Source organism: Protopterus annectens, chromosome 16.part0, assembly GCF_019279795.1.
Source record: "Protopterus annectens isolate FY-2018-M chromosome 16.part0, PAN1.0, whole genome shotgun sequence".
Taxonomy (NCBI): Eukaryota; Metazoa; Chordata; order Ceratodontiformes; family Protopteridae; genus Protopterus; species Protopterus annectens.
The window spans coordinates 378,436,006-378,457,663 of NC_056750.1; positions in this window are offsets into that span (position 1 = coordinate 378,436,006).

Sequence of the window (21,658 nt, forward strand, 5' to 3'; positions counted from 1 at the left end):
CATCTAAAGATGTTATTACTTTTAACCATAAGTTTGGTACTGCGTCCGGGCCTGGGATTTTCAAATTAGAGGCTTTTCTTATCTTTGTTTCAATCTCTCTAGCTGTTGCTTCATCCCATTTCATATCATGTACCTTTAAATTTCTTATTCTTTCTTTTCTACAGTAGAGAGAGAGCAGTGGTGTAACTTTAGGACTGTCCTTTGTAAACTCCCTGTCTATGATGTGCAGCTACTTTTTTTGAACTTCACATAATTAGAGATCTGGTAGGACCCCTTATGTTGCATACTTTCCCACAAGCAGGTATCCTTTTACCTTGTATTGAGCAGGTACCCGTCCCACAGTCAGCTTGAGATTTGTCAGTTTTGCACAAACCTACCCAGTTTGAAGCAAAAGGATTAAGAGATCATCTCTTAAATAGAGTTATGAAACACCTCTTCATTACACCACCCCACCAGAAGACCACTTCTTTGGAGCTGTGCACAGGCTAAGTCTGTGGCCCATTTGTTTCCCTCAGAAATGACAAGTGAGTACCTGGGGAAGAATAGGAACCATGAATCTTGTTCATCTGGAAACAAATCGTAAATTATTTCCAATTACCCAAATGCTACTTGCTTGGTTTGTTTTTCTTTACGTTTGTTGAGAAGATCCAGCTGGGCAAACACTATTTTTTTCCAAAAATGGCTCCAGTATTAAAGCAAAATGTAAAGTTTCACAGTGGTTATAAACATAGGTTTAGTAATACATCATTGGTTCTTTGGTAAACATTAAGCAATCAGCATGCAGATAATTACAAACCTAGCCAATGACATACATTTAAAAGTTCCTCCCAACCTCAAGAAGAGCAAAGCAAAATAGACCAGGATAATTTGAGGCTGTACATTTAGTTATCTACATCTACTTGGATGAGGATGCTGCATCTCTTGGAGAACAATAATCTTATGGAATAGTATGTTCATAAAGTAGGAACAATGGTATGTGGGAGCAGATAACTAGAGGAAAAGATGTGTGATGAGGGCAAGCAGAAGTTTGGACTGCAGGTTAGACACAGTCTGTCACTACCAGAGACTGTTACAAGAGTATAGGCAGAGAAAGGAGTACTAAGTGAAACCCAGCTCTACTAAATTTTCTGGCTGAGTCTAGAACAGAGGCTGCTATTAAAAACTGTATGATTAGTAGGGCATATAAAATACTGCATTATAGCTATGAGAATCAATCAGAGTAGGTTAGGTAGGACTGGGAAGAGAACCTGGAAAGGCAATTTAAAACAAACAATGGAAGAATATCAGTATGTGCAAGTAGTCCAGATGGTTTAGCATTTTTCTTGGAAGTGTTTGCGTAAGTATTTAATTCCCCAAGCAAACTTTAGAGAATTTTTCTTCTGGTAGATTGTAAATGCTGGAGTTGTGATGGGAAAGAGAGGTAATGGGAACATTTTTGGGGGGAAGTGTGGTGAATTAGATTTTAAAATTTCCATACAGAGTACTTTGACATGCATGCTGGTGGAGGAAATGGTTCTACATACAGAAATAATATTTTTTATGTGGGACACAGGATATGAATTGCCTAGCTCTAGTAAGGCCTTACCAAGTCTGATGCTGTCTGCCAAAAAAGCAATTACTAAAAAATGGAAATCAGAATCTAAAAGATGTAATTTAAAGTACTGAATATTGTAAATGAGAAGAAAGAAAATGGAAGTGAAATCAGACAAGGGAAGGAGTAAATTATATAGAAATAAATGGTATTTATGGAAATTATACATGCAGAACAATTTTCAGGAGTGTGCTTTAAAGGAAGGCAGGAATTGGGCAATTTATGCAATGTAGTGAATCATAGTTAAAGAAGTTTTTGAAAAAGTGGTACTCTGCCAGACTTGTAGTGGGAGTTTGTCCCAGAGATGGGAAATATAGTGGGATTTGAATCTGTCAAACCAGTGTGCCTTGTTTATCTGCTGATGGTTTTGTTTAACAGGATATTTCAGTAACCTTCTGTTCTGGTAAGGAGTAAGAGGTTAAAAAATATCCAGTGTTGTCTTTTCTGTCAGACTGAACAGGAGGAGTTATATGATCTAATTGAATCTAACCTCCATGCCCTTTTTCAAGAGTTTGCATCCAGGACTCTGGCTCCTTACCTACCAATAATTTCCTCTGTTCCCCCAGTAACAACTCAGATCTTTTGTTGCTTGATCTATCAAGACAAGTTTTCATGGGCTCAGTGTCTAGTGCTGTACAAGTGTTTTTTTTTTTTCTATTTATTTCTCATTTGTTAACCGAGTTAATCCAGCTGAGCCAAAGGCCGTTTTCAGCGGAGACCTGAGGAGAAAAAGCTACAATTACTTGCATGAAACTTAATTATGATTCTTTTTTTTTTAATGTCGCACATTCATAAAGCAGGAAATCTTACATAGTTGTAGTGTACATATTTACAGGACATAAGTTGCATATAAAGTATAAACGAGGGTAAAGTGAAACAGCTTTAATTTCATGCTAGTAGATCATTTATTACTGAGGACCGGTCCAGTTTGGTAGAGAAAAACGAGTGCCAATAAGCAGAGAGACTGGGACGTAAAAAGCTGAAAGGTTTGCAGTAGATAGGGGTACAGAGGGAGGGATTAAGTAGGAGACTGAAAAGATATTGAGTAGAGGAGAAAAGAGAAGGGGGGGATTAAGTAGGGTGGTCCTGGCATGGGCAGGCGCTAGAATTTAGTAGGTAGTTTGAGTTCAATTCTGAAGTGGGTTGTTGATTTAATGTTACAAGTATTGGTTGGGAGTTTGTTCTAGGCTTGGGATAATGTGCTTTTGTAAAGTAGCTTACCAATGTTTTTGTTGGTTTTGTAAATATTAAGGAGGTGTTAATCAGTGCTACATAGAGTTTGAGAGGGGGTGTATTGTTATATGAGGGAGGAGAGAGGTGGACAGGCTAAGGGTTTTGTGTAGTAAGCTGTGTGCAAACTGTAGTTGGGAAGAAGCCTTTTTCTTATTTGTATTGTTCTTTGCTCTTATAGCCAAACTTGTTTTGCTGTACTCCTTTGCATTTTGCCTCTTTTTGGAGAAATCTTTTTCCAGGAGTTTCTTTTTCTGCATTCCCAACCAGACTGCCTGCTGTGGCATCTTCCTTCAGGTCATTCCATCAAGTAGCCTTCAAATGCCAACATTGATTGGATGATGTGCAAGTTTCTTCAGACTTTGATCCAATTGTTTTGTCTTTCCAGTACCTATCCCACTGATAGTCCTGGATCTGGCCCCAATATTCCTGGCCATGATTTCTCCTTTGGAGTCTTTGCCTGCGGTACTGAGTGTTTACTGTAAGGCCCCCTTATTGAGTAGTCGGTGCTTTCAACTTTATCTCCAACTGTTTGTCACCCATTCAACTCCGAGTCCATCCAGTTGAGGTCTGTCTCCTAACTGAAGTGTCTGGAGGTTAGGCACTGGACTGCCTTGGAACCAAGTTGGATCTGAGGTTGGGTATTCCTTCTTTGGCCTATTTGGATTTAGGTGTCACATATTTGGCTCCAATTTCTGCTTCTGTTTTTGAAACATTTGAGAGGGTGCTCTCCAGAGCCAGAGAAGAGGTGGTGTTCCCACTCACCACTGTCCCAAGGCCCTCTTGGCCTTGTTCGCTCATCCTGTTTTCAGCAGGGACAATATTGCCTCTCTTCACCTTGATGGTACTTTATCAAGTTTTCCCTCCAATTCTGATTTTCCAAGAAGCCTCCATGGGGAGGGAAGGCCATAGGAAATGGTGCTGCTAGAGTGGAGGTATCTTTACTCATCGCTGGAGTCTGTCAGGGAGGATACAGATTTTGAGGAAGGGGAGGGATCTGCAAGATCCTGTGAAAGCATTATCTTTAGTGATATCCTCAATTTGATGAAATAGAACAGGGGTTGTAATACCAGAGTTCCCCCTCCAGAAGCATTGGTACTTATCAAGACTTTCAGGGCTGGTTTAACTTCTTCCTGGGTGGTCCCACCCACTGATGAGCTGACTGACTTGGTCTCTACACTTAGGAACTTGATATGGTAGAGCCTGTTCCATAGAAGAGAGGGAGAAAATATTAGTTGCCTCTAGGAATAAGTCCCATTGGCGCAAGGATCCCCTGATGGATGTCATGGTGGTTGTGGCAGGTACCAAAAAGCTCTCAGAAGCAAGCGTGTCTGTTCCTCCCCCTAACAGGTGATTTGGGAAACAGACTTGAACTTCAGTGATATTTGCTCTCTGCACTGAACTGCCTGACCCTTATGACTCATTTTCAGTGGGATTTTGTAAAGTGCTGTCCAAATCCCTCTTGGGTAATCTCCTTGCTGATGTAGGGTAGAAAGCTGCAACTCCAGTTTTTTTGACAAGTCTGTCTGAGGTCCATGCATCTGTTTTTGAACACAGCTGATAGCTCAGCTAGGGCACCAGGCACTGTCATCACAATACATTGGCATACCTAGATGCATCTATGCTGTTTTGTGCAAAGCTTCATGATCTTCATTAATGCCCCATTTTGATGCTTCAACATTCTTTGGACCTAAAGTAAAAGAGACACTTTTCAGAAGCAAGCAAGAGGGGCAAAACAATGTCTGCAGTAGGCATACGTTTCTCTATTGCCAAGGGATTTGTTCCCAATATCAGAATGGTGTAAAAAAAGCTGTGGTTTTGAAAGTCCCCAGGTTTTAGCCAAGACTTTTCTGCTGACAGACCCCAGGGCTGAGGGGGGAATAATTTCAATGGACATTGCCCAAGGGCAGAGGCAGACAGAATTAAGGGTTTTAAGGTCTCTACCTGATGCCCTTTGTGTTTCTAAATGGTTGCTCGACTGCCACATTCTTATCCCTGTACTGTCGCACCCAGTTAGTCATCACTGAACATTCATGGATACAAAAGATTCTCACTGGAGGAGGTTGTTATTCTTACTTTCCATCCAGTCAGTGGGAATTGGCAGCAGTAGTAGTAGCAAAGCTACTAGAAAAATTAGTAGTTGAGGAGGTACCACCAGTCCAACAAGGATTAGAAGTTCATTTGAGGTTCTTTTTGGTTCCAAAGAAGACAGAGGATCTTGGGCCCAATTTAGACTTAAGACATCTCAACCAATTTGTGAAACAGACAAAGCTGCAGATGGTCACTGGTCCACTCTACCTCTGCTGAAGAAAGATGATTGGATGTGCTTGGTAGATAGCCAGAATGCTTGCTGCGACATCAAAATAGTGAGGCAGTCCAGGAGCTATATCTATATCTGGCAAAGAGCCAGCCATTTCCAATTCAACGAACCCCCATGGTGTATACCAGTTCATGGTAATTGTCACAGACTAAGGCTGCACAGGTTCCAGATGTTCCACTATGTAGTTGACTGGCTCCTTACCACACCCACCAGGGATCTGTTTATTCAATACAGGGACTTTTGCTCTAGCTGGTCGTCCTCTTGGGAATTTACAGTCAATTTAATCAAAAGCCTTTTGTTACGGACACAGCACAGAGTTAATATGGTGTCACTTGCCTTCAACCTCACAAATTGCCAGACCCACAGAGCAGAGAGTACTCTCTCTCTGTAAAATGACTTCCAGGGTCCTATATCATCCAAATCCTCTGGCAAGCCTAGTACTAGGCAACACCAATAAAAGTTCCAGGATGCAAAGAAAATCACTAGTAACCAAAAATAATGCACCCAATGGCCATCAACAACATTGGTGCATTATTTTTGTTTACTATGTTTACTAGGGTTGATGGCTGGATACATCACTCTTGTTCAGCAGGCAAGATTTTACAAGAGGGTTCTACAGTGGAAGCTTTGTGTAGTGGGTGATGCCTCTTTTCCCAGTGCTTCTAGCATCCATTTACAGGAACGTCATTTACTGGTGGTTGACTGCTCCAATAGTCACATGGGGTCAGTCTTACACCCTCGATATTTAGTGTGACCACGAACACCTCTCCTCAGGGGTAGGGAGTATTACAATGGGAAGAGGGTTCAAGGCACTTTGTCAACGACAGAGGCCAGACTTACATCAACACCTTAGAGATAAGCGAGGTCCTCCTAGCATGGTAGGCATTCCAGAACTCCCTTCCCAAGGGGTGATATCCAGACAGGCAACATGGCTGTGGTCTTGTGGATCAACAAGCAAGGGTAAATACCATTCATACTGATTATGCTGGGAAGCCATAATGGTATGACAGTAGGCTATACTTTCTCAACACTTTCTGGTAGCAGTGTGCATCCTAGGGACTTCCAGTGTTATGGCATACAAACTGAGCAGGTTATTTCTACCACACAAGTGGTTCCCTCAGTCACTGGTGTCAGCCTTGCTGCAGTCTTTCACCTCCCATCTAAACAACAAATGCAACAGCTACTTTGTTGCAGTTTCCCCCTGAGGGGGAGTCATCGAGGAATGCCCTAATCCTCAGTTTGCCCAAGCTCTGTCATACACTTTTTCTCCATTTTTCCCTGATAACCAAGTTGTTTCAGAGGGCCATAAGGTGCAGGGCAAAGGTAATTCTCATTGCACCCCTTTCTTCCCAGCAGGTATGGTTCCTCCTCGATCTGGCATCATCAGAAACATATTCCCTAGTTGTTGAATCCTCATTCAGATCTCCTAATACATCCTTCCAGTCAGCCTTACTGAGACATAGACCCTGAAATTGACTACATGGTTTCTCTGCTTCCAATGATGGCCATAGATGCCAGGCTTTCACATCCAGTTGTGCACATCTTGTATTCATCAGAGAAAGTTAACATTAGAAAGGTTTGTGCAAACAAATGGAAGAGATTAGCTATCTGGGCTTTGGCTAAAGAGCTAGATCCCTTCTCAGCACAGTTGCCGTGTATCTTAGACATCATGGCAGGCTTGTTTCATCAAAGTGCACTTAGCCATATCCAACATTTAAGAAGCCAAAAATCAAGCCTCTGGTGGTGCTTTGAAAATTTGCAAAGCTGCCTTGAAGAAAACATTCCTTCTCTGATCTCCAATCAGAAATCCATTTCCTCCATGAGATATTAATAAGTGCTTCAAACCCAAACTAGGTCCCTCTCTGAATCACTGTATGCATTACTAAACTTTCTATCTTGGATGTTATGTACTTACCATAATGTTTCATGTGAGTTGTTCATCTCACCTTCATTCTTACTGATGGGTTCAGAGTTGATCCCTCGGCCTACTACACAGCTCGAGGTTTTCAAATAGCTCGAAGCCAAGTCCCTATCCCATGATGCACCTAGAGTTGCCTCAGATCTTGTTTGCTGCATATACCATGTGTCATTCTAGAACGCCATAAGCGAAAGTATAGAAGGGTTGAGTGACCAGGAAGGATCTAGCATCTCGATCTTCTAAAAGCCCAGGCGGGGGTAGGAGGGAGGGACGTAAGTATGAAGGCGAGATGAACAATTCACATGGAGTAAGTACATAACCTCTTTATGTGAAGTTGTTCTATCTCGCTGTTCATTCTTACTGATGGGTAGCATTCCCCAGCACCATCTATCTTGGGTGGCTCACGGGAGTATATTTTTCAGGACAGTGGATCCAAAGGAGGCCCTGTCAACTTTGTAATGAGTGATAAAGGTATGAGGTCTTGACCAAGTGGCTGCTGCACAAATGTTATCAATAGGAAGTCTAGCAGAGGATGTAGAAACTGCTCTGACTGAGCTTTAATTTAAGTTGCAAAGGCATATTGGCAGCTCAATAAGTAAATGTGATACTATCAGATAACCATTTAGACAGAGTTGTTTTAGCCACTGACATACCTTTCCTGGCGTCTGACAAGGAAAAAGCTGTTCAGATTTCCTAAAATCTTTTGTTCCAAGTAAAATCTGAGCTGTCCGTGAACATCAAGTTTGTGGAGCATGTATTCTAGATTGTTGGAGTGATTGGGCAGGAAAATTGGCAAATCAATAATTTGGTTAATTCAGTGCAAACCTTAGGCAAAAAGGAGGGGTTTGTTCAAAGGGTGACTGTCAGCATGGAAAAATCAAGTAAGGAGATTTAATGTAAAGACTTGAAGCTCTGACACTGCAGGCAGAAGTAATAGCCACTAAAAAGATAGTCTTCCATGACAAGAATTTGAGGTCACATGAGGAAGCTGGTTCAAATGGAGGAAGAATAATGTGGGGAAGCATAAAAAAAGTAATATTCTTACCATAACGTTCCATGTGGAGTGTTCATCTCGCCTTTGTTCTTACACACGGGTTCAGAGCCGATCCTCGGCTCCGAGTCGGCCGCATAGCAAAGCTCTGCATCTTAGAGAAGCTCGAGACCAGGCTATATCCCACAATCCTCCCTGCCATTACTCAGATCTAGTTTGCAAGTAAACCAGACCAACCAAAAACCTCAGGTGCTAAGGCTACACACTGCCACAGAACACAGAGAGACTCTCTCACTTAACAAATTAACTAAGGGTAGTGAAATATACCCCATGAGGCAAGAAACAATATACCCGGAAGGGGTCAAGGCATTTCGACCAGACTCTAGTCCTACTCGTTCTTACAAACACGTGAGGGAGGGAAGGGAGGGAATGTAAGAACAAAGGCGAGATGAACACTCCACATGGAACGTTATGGTAAGAACATAACTTCTTTATGTGAGAGTGTTCAATCTCGCCGTTTGTTCTTACACACGGGTAGCGTCCCTAGCTCAGTCACCCCGAGTGACTCATGGAAGAACGTTCCTAAGCACAGTGGAACCAAAAGATGTCCTGTCTTTGGAGGCTTTGTCAACCCTATAATGAGCGATGAAAGTATGTGGTTTAGACCACGTGGCTGCTGCACAAATCGTGTCCAAAGGCAGACTAGCTCTATGAGCCAAAGAAGTGGAAACGGATCTGGTAGAATGGCCCTTAGGTTTGGCAGGCAAGGCCTGATTCGACTTAGAATATACAAAGGCTATACAATCAGTAAGCCATTGAGATAGTGTACGTTTTGTAACTGCCATGCCCTTTTTATTGTCTGCGAACGCGACAAAAAGCTGATCTGTTTTCCTGTAATCTGTAGTCCTATCCAAATAAAATCTTAGTTGTCTGTGGACATTCAACTTGTGCAGCATATACTCCAACTTGCTGGTATGGTTCTTGAAAAAGGTAGGGAGTTCTATGGACTGGTTAATATTCGTGACAGAACATACCTTAGGAAGGAAAGACGGATTTGTTCACAAGGAGACTCTATCTGGGTGGAAAATTAAGTAAGGCAGCCTGACTGATAGTGCTTGCAGCTCTGAAACTCTTCGAGCTGAAGTAGCAGCTACGAGAAAAAGTGTCTTCCATGACAAGAACTTCAGGAGGCAAGAAGAGGCTGGCTCAAAGGGTTGCAATGTTAGTTGTGACAATAATAAATTTAAATTCCATGGGAATAAAGGGTCTCTGACGGGCGGTCGAAGATGGAAGGATCCTTTCATAAAAGCCTTACAAAGCCTGTGGGACATAATAGGAGAACCGTCCTCACCAACATGGTAGTTGGATATGGCCGCCAACTGTACTCTTAGTATGGAAGTACAGGCTCCTTTGTGAAAAAGGATAGATAGAAATTCTAGAACTTTATGTAAAGGAGCTACTAGGGGGTCCAAGTGTTGGCTAGATGCCCAGTATACAAAGCGTTTCCATTTACTCCTGTAGAGTTTTGTAGTGGAAGCTTTATGAGAGGCAACCAGAATGCGTTGAACTGCCGGAGAAAGTAGATCAGACCTGGCTAGGCAGGGAAGTGGAGCAGCCAAGCTGCTAGTTTGAGGGATAGAAGAGACGGGTGAGGAACTCCTGACGAATGGGTCAGTAGATCTGGTACTGGGTCCAGGATCCACGGTTCCTCTGTTTGATGGGCTCGAAGAAAGGGAAACCATATCTGTCGAGGCCAGAATGGGGCTATGAGTATAATTGTCCTTTCCATGTTCCTGGCTTTCTGAAGAAATTTGGGAATCAAGGGGGTAGGTGGAAATGCATATAGGAGACCCGGGGGCCAATCGTGTATCAGTGCGTCCCTGGGGACATCCCCCGGAGAGGGTAGCAGGGCAAAATAGCTTCTGCATTTGGTATTCATCAGGGAAGCAAATAGATCGCAGCAAGGCTGGCCCCATCTGCGGAAAATTCTTTCCGCCACCTGTGGCTTGAGGGACCACTCGTGAGGTAGCAGGATGGCTCTGCTCAACCTGTCCGCAATGACGTTGGATGACCCCAGGATGTGCGTTGCTATCAGAAAACGACCCGTGGACTCTGCCCATTTCCAAATTCTCATGGCCTCTCTGCATAATGGGTAAGATCTGGTTCCCCCCTGTTTATGTACCAGACTACAGACATGTTGTTTGTCTGAACTGCTACTGTTCCTAGAGGTAGGGTTTGAAAGTGTTGCAACGCCAGGAACACCGCCCTCATTTCCAGAACATTTATGTGCAGGTTGTACTCCATGTTGGACCATTCCCCTTGGACTGTTCTTCCCTGAAATAGTCCCCCCCCACCCTATCAGAGAAGCGTCCGTGGTTATCGTGGCCGTCGGATTGGGTAGAACAAATGGACAACCCATAGTGAGATCCTGCCTGTACACCCACCATGAGAGGTCTCGTTTGCAAGAATCTGTTATCAGAATCTCGTGCGCTAGGGGGAACTGCTGGAACGACCACTGCGTGAACAGCAGCCATTGGAGGAGCCTCATGTGCAATCTCCCCATAGGAACTGCAATCAGGGACGCTGCCATGAGTCCCAAAACCTTCAACACTAGTTTGGCCAGGGCTTTCTTGCTTTGCAGTAGAAGAAGAACCTGTTCCTTGAGGGATGAAGCCCTTATTGGATGGAGCTTTACCAGTGTTAAACGTGTATCTAGGTCTGCTCCGATGAATGAAATATGCTGTGAGGGCAGTAAGGCAGATTTTTCGAAGTTTATGGAAATCCCTAGGTGGGAACAAAGGTGGACTGTGTAGTCTCTGGCTTGTATGAGGCGACGCTCGGTGGTGGCGGTGAGGAGCCAGTCGTCCAGATAGGGAAACACCCGGAATCCTAGACGTCTCAAGTGAGACGCTACCACTGCCATGCATTTGGTGAATACCCTGGGGGCTGGGGTGAGCCCAAAGGGCAGGGCTCGAAATTGAAAGTGACTGGCTCCTAGCCGGAAGCGCAGGTGATCTCTGGATGGTCTGGCCATTTTGATGTGGTAGTACGCATCCTTGAGATCTATCGAGCACATCCAGTCGTCCTTCTGTAAAAATGGAAGGATTGATTGAAGCGTGACCATCCGGAACTTTTCCTTCTTCACGAAGGTGTTGAGATTGCTGAGATCCAAAATTGGTCTCCAGTCCCCTGTCTTTTTTGGAACTAAAAAGAACCTTGAGTAAGTTCCGGATCCTCTTTGGTCCGCCGGGACTGGTTGGATGACTCTTTTTTCGAGCAGCTTTGAAATTTCTATTGCTGCTGGGCCTCGCAGATGGGGTGGCACATCTGGAAACCTTCTTTGTTGGGGTGGAGTTGATATAAAGGGGATTTTGTATCCTCTGGTTACAATGCTTTTTACCCAAGAGTCCGAGGTAAGAGCCAGGCCTGTGGGTATAAAGCCAAGCGACCCCCGACTGCCTCCAGAGCAGGACAGTCGGGCCCCCATTCAGGAGTGCTGGAAAGGCTTACCAGGGACAGGATCCCTGTTGCCTTGGTTCTGCGGACCCCCTCTGCCACCGGGGTGACGTCTTCCATTTCTACCCCCCCCCTGCCTCTGGGGGGGGGCATCACTCTGTGTGGCCTGGAAAGATCCCTGAGTTTTACAGAACCACATTTTTCCGCCTCGTTGCCCTTTGGGGTATGGTCTAGTTGGAGCAGAAAAACGGACTCCGACAGCAGAGTCTTTCCTTCTTGCTCACACCGAGTTAGTGTCTCCTTCACTTTGGGCCCAAAGAGAGTGGCACCATCAAAGGGGGCGTTGGCGAAGGAAGACTTGAAGGCTTCCACAAATGAGCACAGCCGCATCCAGGATTGTCTTCGTAGAGCAATCACTGAAGCTGCAGCTCTACTCGATCCTTCAGCCGCATACGAGATGAGCCTCATGGATGAGTTCACTATGGAGATAAGGGTGTTAAGCTGTGCTGTTACCTTATCTGAAACAGCAGCATCTGTGTTACCCTGGAGGGTATCTCCCAGCTCCTTGATGAGATCCCTCTGCAGACGTGTAAAATGTGTCAAATAGTTTAGCGAACGCATAGAAAAAGTCGCTGAACTAAAAACGCGCTTCCCATATCTGTCCATAGTCCTAGAATCCTTATTAGGAGGATGAACAGAAGAAGAAGACTCAGACATCTCCTTTTTAGTGGCTGCTGCCACCACCATAGCGTTGACCGGAACTCCCTTGGTGAGATAAACCTTGTCCTGGGGGGCGGTGATAAATTTGCTCGGTTTTCGAGGGACCGGTTCCTCTGTGTCCAGTGTCTCCCACGCCCTTTGAGCAATTAAATCCATTAACTCATCGAAGGGCGGAGTAACCCAGGAGGTAGAAGGTTGAGCACCAAAAGCCTTCAGCAGCACCGACTCGTCCTCAGTGGGGGCTAGGGACTGCCAATCACCCGTCTGTTTTAAGATCTCCAAGATGTCTGCAAATGAGACATCCTCTGCCTCTGCCTCATCCAAGTCAGTGTCAGATGTTAGAGATTCCTGCGGGGAATCTAAGTGCCTCCTCTTGCACAGTCTTTTCCTCAGAACCTCATCGGAGGGGGCTTCCGGTGAGGCCTCCGAGGAACAGGGGGCACCCTCTGGGGGTGGCTGAGGCAATGGTGCTCTACGCTTTGGATGGGTCGTGGGGGCAGAAACAGAGAGCGACCCCTTAGGGGAGGAAGAAGACACCTCTGATGAAGTGGTTGTCTGTGCAGACAAAACCTTCCTCATAAGGTCAAAAACCCCTGAACCCCGGGCCGAGGACTCCTCCGGTTCCGAAGAACATGGAAGCATCCCAGACACGGGCGCCATGGGCCCCGACCCCGAGGATAGAGCAGAGCCAATCTGCGCTGAGGCCCCGAGAGGGAGAGTCGGCACAGAAAGGTCGGTACGACTCTCGGTCCCAGAACAGAGGAGAGATCGTCGGCTCCGCGACTCACCTACAGGTTCCGAAGGAGTCAAGTCAATGGTGTCGATCGTGCAATGGATGGTTTCAGCACTGAGGGCTCCACTATCATCGGCTCATCCTCTCCCGGCTCCGAAGACTGGATGGGACTCGAAGGAGGACCTGTTGGAGATAAAGGGAGGCCTTCTAGTTTCAACACCAATTGGAAGGAAACTGCAATCAACTTGGAAAGGGGCGTGTTCTCCATAAGTTTCTGCACGACACGATCCACATCTGTATCGGATAACTGTCTGGAAGATCGGGTCGAAGGGGCCGAAGATGGCACCGACCGAAGAATGGACGGTGGCGGTAGCTCCGACACCGTTTCCAAGACCTGGGGCTCAGTGAAAGACAAACGTTCGACACTCGGCCCTGAAGTCTGTGGAACCGGCAAACGAACCTTCGAAGATGAACTCGGAGCCAATGACATGGGCTCCGACATCTTCGACCCCTTCGAGGACTTAGAAGCCTCGTCCGATTTGTCTAAAGCCTCCTGGAAGGCAGGCTTAAGTAGTCCCCTATCTATAAGTTTCCTGCGTCTATCTGTCATGACCCTCCCGCTGAAGGAATGGCATATAGAGCAATCCTCTTGTAGGTGGAGAAGGCCAAGACAGTAGACGCAGGAAGTGTGGTTGTCAGTGATGGACATTTTCCGTCCACACTGACATCTTTTAAAGCCGGATTTGGATTTTTCTGACCTAACCGGTAGAAGTAAGACACTCTACTATGAAAGACTTTAAGACACTAGCTATAATAACTAATAACTATTAAGTAAAAAAAAAAAAAATATATATATATAAGCATTGCTATAAGTGGGAAAAAGGAGGTAGGCCACAAAAGGGGACCTGTAAAAATATGACAGGATTAATTATAACAACACACACACACACACTAGCACTATATCAAAAACTAACTTTAAGAACTTTAAGAACTTTTTAAACAAGAAAGATAAGAATCTTATCTGTAATATAACAAAAATCTCTCTGGTCCGAGCTCTCGTCGATGTGATCCGTTGCAGCGGCAAACTAGATCTGAGTAATGGCAGGGAGGATTGTGGGATATAGCCTGGTCTCGAGCTTCTCTAAGATGCAGAGCTTTGCTATGCGGCCGACTCGGAGCCGAGGATCAGCTCCGAACCCGTGTGTAAGAACAAATGGCAAGATTGAACACTCTCACATTTTAGATTACATGGGGAATAGGGAGATTTCACAGGTGGTCTGTGATAAAAGGTCCCGTTGAGAAAGGCTTTGGATAATTTGTGACCCAATATTCAATCCTTCGAATCCAAGATGAAAGTTAGAAATGGCAGCAAGCTGAACCTGACCAGTTGCTGCTGCTGCTCCTTTGTTGAAAACCATGGTCAAGAACTGTAAAATAGAAGCCATAGTGGCTTGGTAAAGATCAATATTCTTAGAGGCCCATATAGAAAATTATTTCCATTTGCTAAGGTGTAGATTCCTCATAGAGGATTTATGAGAGGATAAGGGAATTTGTTTGGTCTCATTAGAAAGGTTATGGAACCTGGCTATGATGGGAATTGGAGCAGCCAAGCTGTCAGCTTTAGGGACTGCAGAGAGGGATGAAGTTCCCCCAATGAGTGCGTCAGAAGGTTTGGAACTGGGTTCAGAATCCAAGGGTCCACCAAAAGGTGAAGTCGAAGGAAATTGAACCAAATATGACGAGGCCAATGAGGGGCTAATTAGAATGATGGTCCTTCCCAGAGTTTTTGCTTTCTGTAGAACCATGGGTATCAACGGGATTGGTGGAAAGGCATAGAGGAGGACCCGGAGGCCAGTCGTAAACGAGTACGTCCCTTGGGGCTTCTCCCACAGGGGGAATCGGGGCAAAGTAGCTTCTGCATTTCATGTTCATGTGACTGGCAAAAAGGTCACAGCAAGGCTGGCCCCACCTGTGGAATATCCTGTCCGGTATTTCTTTCTTGAGGGACCACTCATGGGGCAACAAAACTGCTCGGCTCAGCTTGTCTGCTATCACATTGGATTTCCTCGGGATGTGCGTTACTAACAGAAAGTGCTGGGTGGATATAGCCCACTGCCATACTCTTAGGGCCTTGCGACAAAGGGGATATGACCTGGTTCCTCCTTGTTCGTTCAAGTACCAGACCACTGACATGTCTGTCTGAATCACAATAGTACCCAGAGGAAGAGTCCTGGAAGTACTGCAACGCCAAAAGTACTGCTTTCGTCTCTAAAATATTGATATGCAGATGTCTCTTGATTGATCCATGTGCCTTGGGCTGTCCTTCCCTGAAAATGCCCCCCACCCTGTCAGGGAAGTGTCCACGGTCACTGTGGCCACTGGTGGAGGTAAAACAAAGGTACGTCCTATTGTGACATGAAGTGAGGTCAACCACCACTGAAGATCCTTTTTGCAAGAGTTTGTGATCATTATCAGGTGAGACATGGGAAGCTCTTGGTAAGACCAATGAGTGAACAGCAGCCATTGCAGTACGTGTTCATATGACCCAGTGATATGGCCAGAATTGCAGCTGCCATCATGCCTAACAACTTTAGAACTTCTGATGCTGGAGCCTTGTTTTTGGATATCAGAAAGCAGACCCGCTGACGGAGTAGTAAGACTCTTTCTACTGGAAGTCTTAGTGTGGTGGTGGCGGTGGTGTCCAGTTCTGCTCTGATAAAAATGGTATATTGCAATGGCGACAAGGCAGATTTCTGAGTTTATTGTAATGCCCAGCTGGCTAGAGAGTGGAGTCCCTGGCTTGAATGAGTTGATGTCTGGTGGTGGCAGTGAGGAGCCAATTGTCTAGGTACGGAAACACCTGGAATCCTAACCTTCTCAGGTGAGCCGTGACCACTGCCATGCATTTGGTGAACACTCTGGGGGCTGTAGTGAGACCAAAAGGCAGGGCTCGAAAATGGTAATGATTGGCTCCCAGCCGGAAGCGCAGATGAACCTTGGATGGTCTGGCCATTTTTATGTGGTAGTATGCATCCTGGATATCTACCGCACACATCAAATTGTCTTTCCCTAACAAAGGGAAGTATCGACTGAAGTGTGACCATCTGAAACTTCACTTTCCTGACAGATCTGTTTAGTTTGCTGAAATCCAATATGTCTCCAGACCCGTTTTTTTTTTTTTTTTTTTTGAACTAAAAAGAATCTTGAGTAAGTTCTGGATCCTATCTGGCCTGATGGGACTGGTTGGATGACTCTTCCTTAACAATGTTTGGACCTCTACTGTTGCTTGTTCCCTGTAACTGGGTGGAATGTCTGAGAATTTTCTTGTCAGTGGAGGGGGCGTGGTGAATGGAATGAAGTATCCTCTGGAAATTATGCTTTGTACCTAATTGTCATTTGTTATTTTGAGCCAGATGTCTGGGTACAAAGATAAGCGACCCCGGACTGCCTCCAGAGCAGGACAGTTGGGCCTCCTTTCAGGAGTGCTGGTAGGGCTTTCCCAAAGAAGTGATTTCTGTCGCCCTGTTTTTGTGGACCCCCTCTGCCGTGAAGGTGGCGTCTTCCATTATTGCCCCCCTACTCTGCCCCTGGAGGGGGGGGGGTTCACCATGTGTGTCCTGAAAGACTCCTTAGGCTTTTTGGAACCACATTTTCCCTCCCATTTAACCCTTGGCATAGGGTCTGGTAGGGGTGGAAAAACGGACTCCAAAGGCAGACAGTCTCTACTTCCTGCTCACACCTGGTGAAAGTTTCCTTGACTTTGGGCCCAAAAAGAGACGAGCCCTCAAAAGGGGTATTCACAAAGGATGACTTGAAGGGCTCTGTGAAGGAACACAAGCACATCCAGGAGTGTCTCCTAAGAGCAATTCCTGTAACCACTGCCCTACTCGTTCCATCAGCTGCATAAGAAATGAGGCGCATAGACGAGTTAACAATGGAGCTGAGGGTAGCAAGCTGGGAAGCAACTTTGTCTGAAACTCCTGCAGCTACTATACCCTGAAGAGCATCTCCCAGCTCTTGAGATCTCTTTGTAGTCTCATGAAATGGGTTAAGTAGTTGAGCGAACAGAATGCAAAAGTCACTGAACTAAACATGCGCTTCCAATATCTACCCATGATCCTGGAGTCTCTGTTAGGACGGATAGTAGAGGAAGTTTCTGACCTTTCCTTTTTGGTGGCTGCCACCACCACCATGGCATCAACTGGCACACCTTTGATCAAAAAAGATGCATCTTAGGGAGCAGATATAAACTTATTAGGCCTCCTAGGGACAGGCTCCATGGTGTCCGGAGACTCTCACGCCCTTCATGAGACCAGCTGCATAAGCTCATCGAAGGGTGGAGACACCCAAGAGGTGGAGGACTGAGACCCGGAAGCCTTCAGGAGAACCAACTAGTCTTCAGTAGGGTTTGTGAAATGCCAGTCACCCCTCTGCCTAAGGATTTCTAGTATCTCAGCAAATGAGATATTCTCAGAGGGGGACCGTGGGGACCCTTCTGATTCATCCAAGTCAGTATCAGATGTTAGGGACTCCTCTAGATGTTTCCTCTTACAAACTCTGTTTTTGTGAACCTCATCAGTGGGAGCTTCTGGTGAGGTCTCAGAAGAGCATGGGCCACCCAACGGGGCTTCCTGAGTTTCTGGGTTTCTATGCTTTGCCAGGATCTGTGAAGCAGACACAGGCGCTTTAGGTGATGAGGAAGCCAGACCTGAAGTTGAGGACGTCTTAGAAGACATAACGTTCCTCAGGCTTTGAAGGCACCTCTGCTCCGATGTGAAGGGACTGACGGATCTGAGGAAACCATTGATACCCCTGGGACAGTGGGCTCCGAACCAGAGTTAGGAGCCAAGCTCATCCAAGCCGAAGACCCGAGAGACAGAGTTGGAGCTGACAAGTTGGTCCAACTATCTTCCCTGGACCCAACCAGAGAGTGTTGACTCCTAGAGTCCTCGATCGGCACCGAGGACGTCAGAGTGAACAGAGCTGAAGACACTGAAGCAGGCATCTGCTCCGAAGGCTCCACAATCAGCAAGTCCCGACTCCCCCAGCTATGAAGGACTGGTATGGCTCGGAGGAGGAATAGTTGTAGCTGGCATAAGGGTATTCAGCTCCGAAGTGGCCTGGGTTGGAGCCAATAAAAATTTTGCAAAGGTCGGTGCCTGTAAAAGCTTCTGCATCACACGATCCACATCCAAATCTGACATGCTAATAGAAGACTGAGATGAATGAATTGATGGTTGTAGTAATGGAGATTTTGGAATTTCGGATACAGGTTCCAAAACTAGGGACCGGCTCTGAAAAGATAAGACAGGCTGCTCTGAGACCTGTGGAGCCGATGTCACAGACCTTTTTAATTTTTTTAATTTCATGAAGTCTTGGAAGACTTTGAGGACTTATTAGATCCATCCTGGTCACTCAAGGCCTCCTGGGAAGAAGGTTTCAATAAATCCCTATCAATGAGTTTCCTCTTTCTTTCTCGGAAAACCTGAAAAGAAAAATAATGGCATATGGAGCAGGTTTCTTATAAGTGTAATGCACCTAAGCAATAAACGCAATTGATATGTCTGTCAGTGGCAAACATCTTCTGCCCACATTTAGGGCATTTTTTAAACCCTGACTTAGGGTGTTTGTCCTTGTCATCAGCCATGACAGAAAATTGGACACACCCCAACAACAATCAAATATATAAATAAGCCTTCTAATAAAAAACAGGCTAAATATCCAGACACAAGCCCTTCAAACTAAGGCACACACACACTTTTTATCTAAGCAGATATCAATTAGTGACAAAATCACTAAATACAAATAACCAAGCTATACACTACTAACGTTAATTCTAATAACTATAAAGCTGTGACATAAGTCACTAAGCACACAATACTATTTAGAAGAAAAAAGGTGACAGAAGGTCACTAAACTTTTAGTTATGTACTCACCATAACTTCAGATGTTTGGGATCCATCTCGCCTACTCGGCTCCGACTCGGCACGCTTATGCCAAAGAGCGAAGTCTCTTATTGGCTGAGCTTACTATATCCCAGGATGCACCACTACCAGTCCCCCAGATCTAGTTTGTCCCATACATGCAGCACTGCTTATATAACATCGCCAGATGAAACAAGATAAAAACAGTAGAACTCAAACCGTTCAATCTCTTCTGATCTCCAAGGCAGGGGGAAGGAGGGTGGGTATTAGGAATGTAGGCGAGATGGATCCCAAACATCTGAAGTTATGGTGAGTACATAACTAAAAGATGTTATGTGATCCTATCTACATTCTGACTGATGGGACAGCGTCCCTAGCACCTGAATCCTGGGTGGCTCACTGGAAAACACTCCTGAGTACCGTGGAACCAAATGATGCTCCCTTTAGATGCCACATCCAATTTATAGTGGGAAATGTTGGACAAATCTCAGAAATAGCGAGCTTGGAATGAAATGCAATAGAGGGTAGCCATAGCTCTAGTAGAGTGAGCTTTGACAGATGTTGTAAGTTGCTTATTTGAAGAGGAATAAGCCTGAGTTATGCAATCTCTAATCCATTTGGCAATAGTAGCTTTAGTGATGGTTTTACCCAGTTTATTATCTGAAAAGGACACAAACAATTGGTCTGTTTTTGAATTTGTTGAGTCCTGTCTAGATAGAAGCGCAATTGCCTGTGAACATCCAACTTATGCAAGGTGTATTCCGCTTTGTTTGAAAATTTTGGAAAGAAAACTGGTAGCTCTAGAGATTGTTGGTGACAGAGATTAGAACAAACTTTGGAACAAAGATGGATTAGGCCTAAGTGATACTCTATCCTTGTGAAAAATCTGGTTTGATAGATAGGGCTTGAAGTTCTGAAACTCTTCTTGCAGAGGTAATTGCAATTAAGAAGGCAGTTTTCCAAGACAGATATTTCAACTCACATGTTTCAAAGGGGAAGATGTTACAAATCAAGATCCCAATGGAGGCAGGATGAAAAACTGGGGTCTTAAAAGCACAGCACCTTTCATGAAAGTTTTACATAATCTGCTACTCATCAATGGTGGGTCTATGGATTCTTTGGAGATAGCTGCTAGTTGGACTTTAATAGTAGAGACTGAAGATCCTTGGTTAAACAAGGATGTTAAAATTTCAAGACCTCTGGTATCGTAATAGGGTCTAAGCCTCTGAGTTGAGCCCAGATAGCAAACCTCTTCCACTTACTGTGATACAATTTCTTAGTGGTGGGTTTGTGGGCTGAAGATAAAATGTGAATAACTTCGGGTCCAAGGTGTGATTTCTGACTAAAGGAAGTGGAGAGCCAAGCTGTTAATTTCAAAGTGTGAAGGGACTGGTGCTGTTGTCCCGACTGATGAATCAGAAGGTTTAGATCCAAAACCAAGGACCGTCCAGAGCATATTTCTGTAGGTAGCAATTAGAATCATTGGACCCCAATTGGGAAGCTTTCTGGATGACTTTGGGGAGGAGTGAAACGAGAGGAAAAAAAAGCAGTCCTGGTGTTGCAGGTTGACTAGATAGCATCCAGCTAGCTTCTTCTCCTTGGCGGAAAAGAAAAAAAAGCTTGCACTTTTGTGTTTTGTTGTGTAACAGTCACGGCAGAATCCCCCATCTTTGAAATGAAAATCTGAGCTGCTACTGTTTGAGAGAATAGTCCTGCTCAGTCTGTCTGCCAATACATTGGATTTTCCTGGAATGTGGGCGGTTGGTACCACACCCTCTCTCTGCAAAGGGTAAGATCTGGTCCCTCCTTGTTTGTTTAGATACCAGACCACCCGACATGTTGTCTGTGTGGATAGCGATAATGCCTTGAGAGAAAGTTGTGGAGGGCTTGTAGGGACAGAAGTACAGCCCTCATTTCCATGGAGAAATGTTTGTTTGGAAGCCAAGGGAGGCATCAGGTGGCTGCATAACAAAGGTCTTCCCTGATTCAGATTGGATGGCAGAAGCCACCAGCGGAGGTTTCTGTAATCAGTATGTGATGATTGAGGAGATCCTGAAAGGACCATTGTGTCGATAACAGCCACTGAAGAATCCTCATGTGCAATCTTGCCAGAGGAACTAGGAGAACTGTGGCAGACATTGAACCTAAAAGTTGCAGGACCAACCTGGCTGGGGCTTTGGATCTTAGAAGCAGGGCTCGGACTTGACCTCATAATGTTTGTATCCTTTCGGTAGGAAGGAAGATTCGCATCAATTTTGAGTCTATCTCTGCTCCTGAATCTTATTATCGTTGAAGGCAAGAAGACAGACTTTGACCAGTTGAATGTAATTGGTTCTCTAGTAGTAGATGCCTGGTGGTGGCAGTCAGGAGCCAGTCCAAACATCTTTCTCCAACAAAGGGAGAATGGACTGTAAAGTGACCATTGAATTTGGACTTTTTAGTTTGCTGAGATCCAAAATGGGTCTCAGGTTTCTACAGCTGCAATTTCGACTGGGTGGTGGGTCGGGTTAAGGAGGATCTCTAGAATGTCTCAAATGACATCATCGAGGATCTCTAGAATGTCTGCAAATGAGACATCATCCGAGGATGATCTGACGGACTGGTCAGAGCCGACTTCTTTTAGCAGGAGAAGGAGAGGACGCTAATGCTTCTTCAAAAGGGTTTTAGGTTTTATTTAAAAATCTTAATTTTTTTTCTCCTCTCTGCCCTCGAGGGAAAGCAACGACACACTGGACAGCTTCCTGCAGGAGCCTGAGACATTATAGCAACAAATTT